General features: G+C 41.0%; 1 protein-coding gene across 15 annotated transcripts in view; it reads right to left on the bottom strand.

Moving 5' to 3' along the window:
* ZNF382 (zinc finger protein 382) overlaps positions 1-13,099 on the bottom strand; it is a 28,912-nt gene that overhangs the window by 9,809 nt on the left and 6,004 nt on the right. The window lies entirely within an intron of this gene.

Below are 13,099 nucleotides of genomic sequence, written 5' to 3'. Positions count from 1 at the left end.
AAACAATGCTGATACACAATGACAACAAGAATGAATCTCAAATATTTTGCAGAGTGTAAGCTTTATGAAAAAGAATACATATTATACAATTCCACTTATGTGCAGTTTGAACATGTAAAACTAATCTGTATTGGTAATTGGAGTTACACTGCCTCCCTAAGAACTTCAAACACCTCCAAGTATATGATACTATCACATAGTTTTCACATAGTTTTTCCTTTTTTTTTTGAGACAAAGTCTCACTCTGTCACTCAGGCTGGAGTGCAACAGCATGGTCTCAGCTCACTTGCCTCCCTCTGCCTCCCAGGTTCAAGTGATTCTCCTGCCTCAGCCTCATGAGTAGCTGGGATTACAGGTGCCCGCCACCACACTTGGCTAATTTTTGTATTTTTAGTAGAGACAGGGTTTCACTATGTTGGCCAGGCTGGTCTTGAACTCCTGACCTTGTGATCCACCCACCTCGGCCTCCCAAAGTGCTGAGATTACAGGTGTGAGCCACCGCGCCCGGCTCCCTTTTTTTTTTTTTTTTTTGAGACAGAGTCTCACTCTGTCACCCAGGCTGGATTGCAGTGGCACAATCCCGGCTTACTGCAACCTTAGTATCCCAGGTTCAAGCGATTCTCATGCCTCGACCTCCTGAGTAGCTGGGACTACAGGTGTGTGCCACCAAATCTGGCTGATGTTTTTTGTATTTTTTAGTGGAGATGGGGTTTCACTGTGTTGGCCTGGTGGGTCTTGAACCCCTGGCCTCAAGTGATCCACCCGCCCTGGCCTCCCAAAATGCTGAGATTACAGGAGTGAGCGACTGCTCCTGGCTAAGCTTTCACACAGTTTTTCTACCTTTCAGTATCCCGTCTGTCTGAAATTGTAATATAATTATGGTCTGGAACATTCACTTCCAGATATTTTCCAACGGCCTAAGATTTTAACACGATCATTCTATGTAAAGTCCTCGATTTGATAATACAATATTGCTTTCCCAACTAAAACTCATGTTTTTGGAGGTCAACATTTTATTGACGATCTTCTCTAAAATCTTCTGAGTCTACATTTACACACTGTTACCTGAAGTTAGGGGATAAAATGCTGGCAGGTACACCTAAAAAGAACTTAGTAGTAAATGATTTCTAAATGGATGAGAAAGACATTTTCGCGTGCATGGCACGACAATCAATAAGATAACTACTGGATACATGGCCTCTGTTACAAGCTGCAGTAAGGAAAGGCAAAAGAGAGGACCTTATTTTGGGGAATGATTATAACCAAATAGAGAAAGAAGTGTCATATAAAACAATGTTGAATTAGGTACCAAATTACTAGATCATATCAGAGGACGTGTCTGCTCACATGTTACAGATGTTAAGTACAATGGGAATGCATAAAAAACAGAAATAGACATAGTCTATATAGTAGTCAAGGTATTTCATGGAGGAAATGAAACTTGATTTTTTAGCTAAATGATATATTATATAGTATTGTGTGGTAAAGAATTTAACCCTGCCAAATGAGAGGCCGAACCTTTAACTTCAGTTTCAGGGTGGTAATTTTTAAGGCCTTTGAATGTCATGGCTAATAGGAGTTTATTTGTTTGCTGGGGAGTCTTTGGCTGGCCAGACAGTAACAATATGATTTAGGGTAGGGGCTTTGAGTCATGCAGCAAGCATCAGCTCAGCTTCCTAAGGCACTGGAAACTGAGCTCAGCCACATGGGCAATCAGGCCTATTTGATGGAGCCCCAGTAAAAACTTTGGACACTGAGGCTGTGCTGAGCTTCGCTGGTTGGTGGTACTCTGTATGTATCGTCACATAGTGTTGTCAGGATTGATATCCATGACTCCACGGCGATAGGGTGACTAGAAGCTGCATGTTTGGCACTTTCCCAGACTCTGCCCATTTCCTTCTTCCCTTGGTTGATTTCAATCTTTTCCTGTAACAAACTGTAACTGTGAGTATAACAGCTTTCACTGAGTTCCATGGGTCTTTTCAGCAAATTATCAAACCTGGCCAGGTGTGGTGGCTCATGCCTGTAATTCCAGCACTTTGGGAGGCTGAGGTGGGTGGATCACTTGAGGTCAGGAGTTTGAGACCAGCCTGGCCAACATAGTGAAACCCTGTCTCCACTAAAATACAAAAATCAGCAGGGTGTAGTGGCACATGCCTATAATCCCAGCTACTTGGGAGGCTGAGGCATGAGAATCGCTTGAACCTGGGAGGCGGACGTTGCAGTGAGCCAAGATCACGCCACTGCACCCTAGCCTGAGTGACAGAGTGAGACTCTCTCTCAAAAAAAAAAAAAAATTATCGAACCTAAGGGCAGTCTTGAGGAACCCTGAATTAACAGCTGCTGTCAGAAGTAAAGGCAGTCTTGGATGGATTACTGTACCCTCTAACTTCCTAGTTGGCTAATTTTGCAAGTATATATGGAACATACAGTATCCATCATATAAGGAAAGGTCCAGCTGTGATGAATAAAACCAATTACAGTTTTCCCTCATTATCCAATCTAAGGGGACAGGTTGTGAAATCCCCAAGGATACTAAAATCCAAAGATGCTCAAGTCCCTCATATAAAATAGTGTAGTATTTGCATATGACCTACACATATCCTCCTGTATACTTTGAATCATTTCTAGATGACTTATACCTAATACAATGCAAATGCTATGCCAACAGTTGTTATACTATACTGATTTTTATTTGTATTTTGTGTGTGTGTGTGTGTGTGTGTGTGTGTATTTTTTTCTATTTACAGTTGGTTGAATCTGCTGATGTGGAAGCCATGAATTCGGGGGGCTGACTGTATATGAAGTATATTTAGGAGTCTTGAACAAATAGAGATTATCAAAAGTTCTTAGTCACAGACAGAAATACATTTGGAATGACCAAATTGGGTATGATCCTGTCACCCTTGAAAACAGAGGGATTTAAATTTCATATTAAAAAGTGTTATCTTTTTAGCATAATGACAGAAAAAAACTGAAAAAAAAAAAAAACTGGGGAAAAATCATGGCAAATCCAAAGATTAATTACAGTAGCCCACACCTGAAATGATATAGCTCTCATTTTGGAAGCTGTCAATGGCAAATGAGAATGTAAGAAGATGTAAAGATATTTTACAGAGTGAGATAATATAACACATTGTGGAGAGATCATTAAGAAAGTATAACAGAGATGATGGACCCAATTTTATACTACTTGGGCTGATTATGGGAACAAGAGAATACAGAAACAAACAATAATAAATAAGATTATGGGAACAGGCCGGGCGTGGTGGTTCATGCCTGTAATCCCAGCACTTTGGGAGGCGAAGGTGCGCAGATCACTTGAGACCAGGAGTTCGAGACCAACCTGGCCAACATGGTGACACCCCACCTCTACTGAAAACACAAAAATTAGCCAGGCGTGGTGGCACGTGCCTGTAATCCCAGCTATTTGGGAGGCTGAGGAGAGAGGATCACTTGAACTTGGGAGGTGGAGGTTGCAGTGTGCCCAGATCATGCCATTGCACTCCAGCCTGAGCAACAGAGGGAGACTCCATCTCAATTAAAAAAAAAAAAGATTATGGGAACAAAAGAATAAACAAGAGTAAAGATAGCAATTATTATTTCTGATATATTGGAAACCAAAAAGGACAGGACAATTGATAGTCATATTTCTATTGGCAGATTAAAATATACCACTACAGTTGACAAGGGAGAAATGGGCTGAAATGTCTATTTGAAAGCAATTCACATAAAACAAGGAAATCAATTTAGAATTCATCAGATGATTGTAGCTTGCAGGACTTTCATAAAGTCAAGAACTGAGAGTGAAGAAAATGCTTTAAGGACACATCAGAAAGGACCAATGAGAGGCCTAATGAAACGAGATTCATTTAGTCAACAAATATTTATTGTCCTAGACAAGGTACATAAAGGGGATAAAAGCAAACAAGATGTGAAAAGGTACTCAGGGAAATAGGATGAGAATGAGTTAGTATTTTTCACCCAAATCCCACAACTATCCCTGGCAGATATCAAGAATGATGCTCAGCATTATGATATGAAACATAAAAGTTTAATGGAAAGAAATTGTGATCTTCAAATTACCATTTTGGTCCCAGGCATATGGATTTTGGAACCTGGTGGTAGGTCTCATGGTGAGAATGGGATGTGAGACTCAGGCAGGAAACAAAGAAATAATATTTCTTTGCCCAGGAAAAGAGAAGAAAGTGAAAACTATGAGGAAGATAGATATTAAACAATGATTTTTATTTTTCTGATAGGTTTAAGAAGGCTCTCTCAGGCCAGGCGCAGTGGCTCACTCCTGTAATCCCAGCACTTTGGGAGGCCGGGGCGGGCAGATCTCGAGGTCAGGAGATAGAGACCATCCTGGCTAACACGGTGAAACCCCGTCTCTACTAAAAATACAAAAAAATTAGCCGGGCATGGTGGTGGGTGCCTGCAGTCCCAGCTACTCAGGAGGCTAAGGCAGGAGAATGGTGTGAACTTGGGAGGCGGAGCTTGCAGTGAGCCGAGATCGTGCCACCACACTCCAGCCTGGGCAACAGAGCAATACTCCATCTCAAAAAAACAACAACAACAACAACAAAAAAAACAACTCTTTTAATTTCTGACAGTGTAACCAAGTAACCCAGCCTCAAACATACTTTAAAACGTTTTTTCTTTTCTTGCTTTCAACCTTGAGACACTTTGAAACGCTTTGTCACCTTCTCACCTGGCACTTCCATGTGAACAGTGTTTACTTATCTAATTATGTGCTTGCTTAGGAATTCCAGGGGCCAATTTTGAAACAAACCAGGCAGAGACACCCAGCTGCAGAATCCTCCCCACTTAGTGGGGGTTACAAATAGTTAGCTCACCACTACCAGGCCAAAGTCAGAATGATGCAAACTGGACCTCCGGAAGAGCAATTACTCAAGATAAGCATTGGAACAAGACACACAGGCCTGTGCCCTCCTGCACCACCCTTTCCACATCCTTTCCTTCACAACCCCCTTCACTCAGCCCAAAAGGTAGAGATGGCTTCTTTGAGGCAGAAGCCTTGCCAACTCCCATCTGCTGGCATTTAATCAATCAAGTTGCTTTCCTTTCACCATTCCTCACTTCTCGTGTTTTTGGTCTCTAAGCAGTGAGCAGCTGGACTTAGGCCAGTTACAATGCCATACACACAGACATATGCGCACAAAGTTCTTCTAAGTTCTTAATAACTTTAAGATTTTAAATATGTCTAAGACTAGAAAGTTTGAGAACTGCTGGTCTGGACATCTAGATTTATTTATGTATTTATTTATTTATTTTTGGAGACAGAATCTTGCTCTGTTACCTATGCTGGAGTGCAGTGGCGCAATCTACCTCCACCTCCTGGGTCCTAGCAACTTGTGTGCCTCAGCCTCCTGAGTAGCTGGAATTACAGGTGGGCGCCACCATGCCCAGCTAATTTTTGTATTTTTAGTAGAGATGGGGTTTTGCCATGTTGGGCAGGGTGGTCTGGAACTCCGGGCCTCAAGTGATCCTCCCGTCGCAGCCTCCCAAAGTGCTGGGATTATAGACGTGAACCACTGTGCCCGGCTGACATCTAGATTTTGGTAATAACAAAGAAGTTTGTATCAAAACAATCCTCCAGCTGATTAAAAAAAAACAAACCACTTATTTGAAGGCACTAAAGAATGACCAAAAGTAGCCAGAAGCTGAAGTGGATGCAATCTTTGAAAGAAACCACACTGCATAAGAGCTACATTTAGCCAGATATATGTTCTCAGTAGTTCAGGCAGCACAGAAGAGATAGATCTCCAAGAGAAAGCACAAGTCATCTGTATAGGGGAATCAGAGGTTAGAGTTCAGAGCTACCCTAACTTGAAGACAAAATTTGGGAATGGAGAAGTCAAAAAAGCAGAGCCCCAAAGTTGGCATAAGCCATCCTCAAAGCCTTGGTTAACTACATTGCTGCAGGGCAAGACTGCAAGGAACCCAAAGGGGAAAGAAAGCGAGAGCCCTGAAGGAACTGAGCAGAGTTCAGTGGCTGTTTAGCTCTGAAAAAGAGTTTGCAATTCTAGCCCTGTGCCAACAAGAACCTTGTTAAAACCTTGGTCCCAATATAAGCAAACTAGAAATGTTATATTAAAAGAGAGTAGTTCAGCATGGATTCATGAAGACCAATATGGGGCAGTCCCTTTCTGGTATTTTTAAATGCACTGAAAATTTTAAAGCAGAGTGGAAAAACAGGCAAACAAAACAAAAGAGCAAAAAATCCTGGTCCATTCATTTTTGTCCTGGGCTAGGTGAAAACAAAACAAAACAACAAAGCAAAACAACCTTGGTCTTTCCATCGAGACTCCAGAAGGGCCACGTTTTAGGAGTAAAGACTGCATCCCAGGACTCAGGACAACACCATAAAACTTTAACCAACTAGGCCCAGTCCTTGGGCATGTCCACCGAAGGGCCCCGTTTTAGCGAGAATTCCGTCAAGTCGGTTTAGCTGGAATCCCCCACTCTCAATATCTGATCTCTCTCCTCACCAACCCCTCCAGGTGATATCTGATCACCATGACCTGCTTTCAGTAGGAATCCTGGTAGGTCAGCTAAGCAAGATTACCCTATCCACTCAGTAATTTCCCATCACTGCCCCCTCCCACAACTATAAATTTCCTCTCTTCCTTATCGTATTCAGAGTTGGCCCATTCTCTCCCCAGTACTTCAAAATCCCATTGTAGCAGTCCCTGAGATCTGCCTTACAAGTGTCAGGATAATGTTTTTCTTTAGTATTTATAGTAACACAGCTTGGATAGGAACAGATTGATTATTGGACCCCTTGGCGTCTCACCCAGGACCCCAAGTGCACACCTTTTGAGCCTTGGTCTTCACTCCTGACTGACTGGGGACCCACTGGTGAGTCAGACTCCTGGTCCACTACTCTGGACAAACTCCCATTGAAGCTGGTACAACATTTTGATTCCTTAGATTCTGAGCATACTCTAGAGGCTGGGTTAGAATCCTAGGCTCCTCTTGTTTATATGAAGTTGGGTTACAGGCACCGGCTTCTTTGTTTAAAAGGTACCTGCTGGGCTAGAAGTCTTTCTCCCTGGGTTTTTCTTTTGGGTGGGAATTTACTTCCTGACTGTCAGGGCTAGAAAATTCCTGACTCTGTGAGGCCTGTTTGATCCTGTTTCTCCCATGGGAACTTCTCAGTTGATTGATGGTGTATGTTCCCCTGTTGGTATACGCTCTGCCAACTCCCTCTACTTCCTTTCTTCTTGGCATTACTTTACTAAGGATTCTCTACACTGGCTCCTGTAAGACCTCTCTTTTCCCACTGCTCCACTCCTCCTTCCTCCTCTCACCACCTCTGATTGTCCCTTCAGTTCCCCTGAATCCTTTGACAGGTGGCCCTTCAGAACTCCTCCATCCCTCTGTCCACCCTGCCGACCTTTCCCTTCCCACTCTAGCCCCTACAGTCACTTGAACTTTAGGTGCCCTGCCCCACACTGGGGGCACTCAAGGGGCCCCCAAAAGAAACTACCTGCGGCTGAGAAGGACAAAAGGGCTAACTGGAAACAAAGTGGATATTTTATTCACTCAGCCAAGCTTTGGAGACATCCAGATAGCTCAGTTGCTCACCTAAAATTTAGTCCACAGCTTCCATAAGATTACATAACAGGGCAAATGAAAATCTGAAAATCTCTACAAATATTGGCTAAAAAGCATTAGCCCACATATTGAACAGCTAACCTTGTTCCATGTGTCAGAAACACTATTCAGATAAAAATATAAAGTGGAGCAAAGATGAGAGTGTAATACTATTTTACTGACTCCTGGCTAACATTTTAGAATGAAAGTTATAAGATCTCTGTTTGGGTCTGTCCGCCTATGTATGTCTATGTATGTATGTTATGTATATGTGATATTTTCTTACCTCAAGATGGTATTAATTAATTATTTAAACATTTTAGTTATTTAGAGACGAGGTCTCACTCTTGCCCAGGCTGGAGTGCAGCAGTGCATAGCTCACTGCAGCCTTGAACTCCTGGGCTTAAGTGATTCTCCTGCTTCAGCCTTCTGAATAGCTGGATCTACAGGTGCACACCACTGCACTGGGATACATTTTTTCAGAGACTGGGTCTTGCTATGTTGCCCAGGCTGGCCTCACACTCCTGGCCTCAAGCAATCCTCCTGCCTCAGCCTCCTGAGTAGCTGGAATTACAGGTGTGAGCCACAACACTCGGCCAAATTAATTTATAAACTCCCTTAAAGAGTTTATTCAAATTGTTTTAAGAGAAAAATGAGTGTTTATATAAGTGAAATATTCCTAATACCCCCAGAAATGTAGGAACTAACCCAAAGGCCTTTCAAGTTCATGTGACTTGGGGTAAAATTTTGATAACTAAGATGAGTTTAATATTGTTGGTTTAATAAAAAGAGGTGCATCTATGAGCACATATTTTTATTCTACTTGGCTTTACTAGTCAAATAAGTTACTATTATATTTACTACATTTAAAACTATAAAAACTATAAATTCAACTTAAGAAAAAAATGCACAAATAAACATATAGTAAAAACGAATTGTCTGATATCCATTATTTCATATACATCAAACACAGCAGGAAAACAAACCTATGTATTTAACTTTTCAGGTTTTCTTGATTTGCCTTTAATTGCCTTTTACTTGTATGTGCTATAAAAACAGTTAACAAGGAAATGACTTGAGAGGATGGCTAGTTTTGTTTAATGTATTATGAAATTTTCATGAACAATCCAAACATAATAAATACTATCTGTGTAGGTCAATATAAGTGGAATAAGAGTTTTGGATAAGCTCTTTGGATCTGTTAAACACTAAAAAATTGTACTACGAGGAAATATGTATCTATAAAGTTGTAAGATGATGTATTCATAACATTTGCTAATCTGTTATAGAATGCTAGTATGTAGCAGATAATTCACAACTATCTACTTCTTAGTTACTCTGTTAAAAGGTTACTAATGGTTAAAATTATAATTACTATATGTAATTAAAACTACTAAAAATAGTCGGGGGGCAGTGGCTCATGCCTGTAGTCCCAGCACTTTGGGAGGCTGTGGCGGATCACCTGAGGTCAGGAGTTCGAGACCAGCCTGGCCAATATGGTGAAACTCTGTCTCTACTAAAAAAATACAAAAATTAGCTGGGCATGGTGGAGCGCACCTGTCATGCCAGCTACTCCTCAGGAGTCTGAAGCACAAGAATCATTTGAACCCGGGAGTCGGAGGTTGCAGTGAGCCGAGATCATGCCACTGCATTCCAGCCTGGGCGACAGAGAGAGACACTGTCAAAAAAAAAAAGAAAGAAAGAAAGAAAGAAAGAGAGAGAGAGAAAGAAAGAAAGAAAGGAGGGAGGGAGGGAGGGAGGAAAGAAAGAAAGAAAGAAAGAAAGAAAGAAAGAAAGAAAGAAAGAAAGAAAGAAAGAAAGAAAGAAATGGTTCATTGCAACCTCCGACTCCCGGGTTCAAGCAGTTCTCCTGCCTCAGCCTCCTGAGTAGCTGGGATTACAGGTGTGTGCCACCATGCCTAGCTAATTTTTGTATTCTTTTAGTAGAGACAGGTTTTTGCCACGTTGGCCAGGCTGGTCTTGAATTCTGACCTCAGTTGATCCACCCACCTCAGCCTCCCAAAGTGCTGAGATTACAGGTGTGAGCCACCATGCCCAGCCGCTCTTACTATGTACAATAGAATCAGAAATATTAAAAGCTTAGAGAGAAACTTAATGAGCAATATGTAAGACTTCTATACCAAAAATAGGAATTGCTTTCAGGAATTAGAGGAGCTAACTAAAATGGAAAGTTATAGCATTGTCCTGAACCACAGGACTCAATATTGCTAAGACATTAGCTCTCACTAATAAAAAACCTAGCACGTTTATCTAAAGAAATCAAGAAGTTGATTCCAAAATGAATTTGAGAAGAAAATGACATAGAATAGCTAAAAGTTGTTTTCATTTGTTTGTTTGCTTTTTTTGAGATGGAGTCTCACTCTGTTGCCCAGGCTGGAGTGCAATGGCGCGGTCTTGGCTCACTGCAACCTGTGCCTTCCGGGTTCAAGCAATTCTCCTGCCTCAGCCTCCCGAGTAGCTGGGACTACAGGCATGTGCCACCATATCCGGCTAATTTTTGTATTTTTAGTAGAGACGGAGTTTCACCATGTTGGCCAGGCTGGTCTTGAACTCCTGACCTCAGGTGATCCGTCCGCCTCAGCCTCCCAAATTGCTGGGGTTACAGGCATGAGCCACCATGCCTGGCCCTAAAAGTTTTTAAAAAGCATAAAGTTAGAGGACTTACTCTAACTGACTTCCAGACTTATTATAAAGTTACAATAATCAAAGACCAGGTGGTATTGTCAATGTGACTTAAAATATGTCCAAGGAAACAACAGATTGTCCAAAAATAGACTGATACAAATGTGATCAATTTTCTCTATGATCATCATAGTAATTCAGTCAATAAATACTGATGGAACTAATTGATAACCATATAGAAGAATAGACTTTCGAACCCTACTTCACATCATAAACAAAACATGAGGTGGACCACAGAACTAATCTTAAAAAGCAAAATATACAGCTGGGCACAGTGGCTCATGCCTGTAATCCCAGCACTTTGGGAGGCTGAGGCAGGTGGATCACCTGAGGTCAGGAGTTCAAGACCAGCCTGACCAACAAGGATAAACCCCATCTCTACTAAAAATACAGAATTAGCAGGACGTGGTGGTGCATGCCTATAATCCCAGCTACTCGGGAGGCTGAGGCAGGAGAATCGCTCGAACCTGAGAGGTGGAGGTTGCAGGGAAGCGGAGGTTGCGGTGAGTTGAGATCACACCATTGCACTCCAGCCTGGGCAACAAGAGTGGAACTTTGTCTCAAAAAAAAGAAAAAAAGCAAAATATACAAAGAAATTACAGAGCACTATCCTCACCATACCTAGAAAAGAGAACTATCCTCACTATACCTAGAAAAAGACAAATATTTGTTTGAGAGGTCAAATAATTAATGATAAAAGAAACAATGATTAAGTGAAATTCACCAAAGTTAAAAACTTCTGTTCATCAAAAGACACCATTAAAATGAATATGCAAGTCATAGACTAGGGAAAATATTTGTAATACATACATTGAACAAAAGATTTCTATCCACAATATGTAAAGAATTCCTACTACTCAAGGAAAAATACATACTACCTAAATAAAAGATGGATACAACATTTGAACAGGGCCAGGCGCAGTGGCTCACGCCTGTACTCCCAGCACTTTGGGAGGCCAAGGTGGGCGGATGACAAGGTCAGGAGTTTGAGACCAGCCTGGCCAAAATGATGAAACCCCGTCTCTACTAAAAATACAAAAAATTAGCCGGGTGTGGTGGCGCACGCCTGTAATCCCAGCTACTCGGGAGGCTGAGGCAGGAGAATTGCTTGAACCCGGGAGGCAGAGGTTGCAGTGAGCCAAGATTGCACTACTGCACTCCAGCCTGGGCGACAGAGTGAGACTCTGCCTCAAAAATTATCAAACAAACAAACGAACAAAGAAACAAACAAAACACTTGAACAGATGCCTCTGATATAAAAAGCACTTGAAAAAGTTTTCAACATTATTAGCTGTAAGATAAATCTAAATTAAAACTGCGAAGTTATACAACCAGAATGGTCAAAATGACCAGAATGGCCAAAATGAACACAAAATGTAGAAAAGAACGTGGGGCAATCAACATTCTCATACAGTGCTGATGAAAGTCTAAAATGGTATAGTAGTTTTAGCTACTAAACTACCAAACCAAAATGGTAGTTTCTAAAGAAATGAAATATGCATCTGCCTAATGAATCAGCGATATCGCTGCTAGGTGTTTACTGAAGAAAAATAAACATGTATGTCCACAAAAATATTTTTACAAGAATGATTATAGCAGCTTTGTTCATAATAGGTCTAAACTAGAAACATCCCAAATGTCTTTCAACAAGAGATGCATAAACTGGTATACTCGTACAATGGAAAACTGTTCCACAGTTAATAAACTACTTATGCATGCAGAAACATGTATAAATCTCTCAGACATGAAGCTGAGCGAAAGAAAGCAGACATGAAAAAGGTTTGCAATAGACAAAATGAATCTATGTTGGTAGACATCACAACTGTGATTATCTTAATGGGAGGGACTGAGTTGGAAGAGGCCTGGTGGAACTTAACGGGTTAATGAAACTGTCTTTTATCTTGATTGGAGTGTGAGATACATGGGTTTATCCTTCTGTCAGAATTCAAAGAACTTTACACTTTAGATCTCTATGTACATTATACCTATAAAACATGGAATAGATTCTTGGTAAGGTAATAGCAGCAATATTTCCACAAACCCAGGCAAACAACGAAAAGATTTATGTGGGGAGTGATATTCATACCTAAAATTTACATTTTAGAGGCATGAAAGTCAGCCATGTATAGGCACTTTACAGATCTCAGGTCTTTAAAAATAGATCACTAATAGGATGGATACTATGAAAATACAGAAAATAACAAGTGCTGGTGAAGAAATTGTAACCCTTGTACACTGTTGGTGGGAATGTAAAATGATGCAGCTGCTATAGAAAACAGTATGGTGACTCCTTAAATATAAACACAGAATTACCACATTATTCAGCAATTCCACTTCTGAGATTATACCCAAAAGAACTGAAAGCAGGGACTAAAACTGATATTTGTACACCCATGTTCATAGCAGCAATATTCACAATAGCCAAAAGATGGAAGGAACCCAACGGACCACTGATGGATGAATGAATAAGCAAAATATAGTATATACATACAACAGAATATTAATCAGCATTAAAAATGAAGGAAATAGATGAACCTGGAGGACATTACATTAAGTAAAATAAGCCAGTCAGAAAAAGGATAAATACTATGTGATTGCACTTACAAGAGGTACCTAGAGTAGTCAAATTTACAGAGACAGCAAGCAGAACGGTGGTTGGCAGGGCTAGGGAGTAGGGATAAAGGGAAGTTATTTTTATTTATTTATTTTTTTGAGATGGAGTCTCGCTCTGTCACCTAGGCTGGAGTGCAGTGGTGTGATCTTGGCTCACTGC

The sequence above is a fragment of the Gorilla gorilla genome, chromosome 20 (genome assembly GCF_029281585.2).
Source record: "Gorilla gorilla gorilla isolate KB3781 chromosome 20, NHGRI_mGorGor1-v2.1_pri, whole genome shotgun sequence".
In the NCBI taxonomy this organism is placed as follows: Eukaryota; Metazoa; Chordata; class Mammalia; order Primates; family Hominidae; genus Gorilla; species Gorilla gorilla.
Note: the sequence above shows the minus strand (reverse complement) of the source record. Positions and strands in the feature narration are given on the sequence as shown.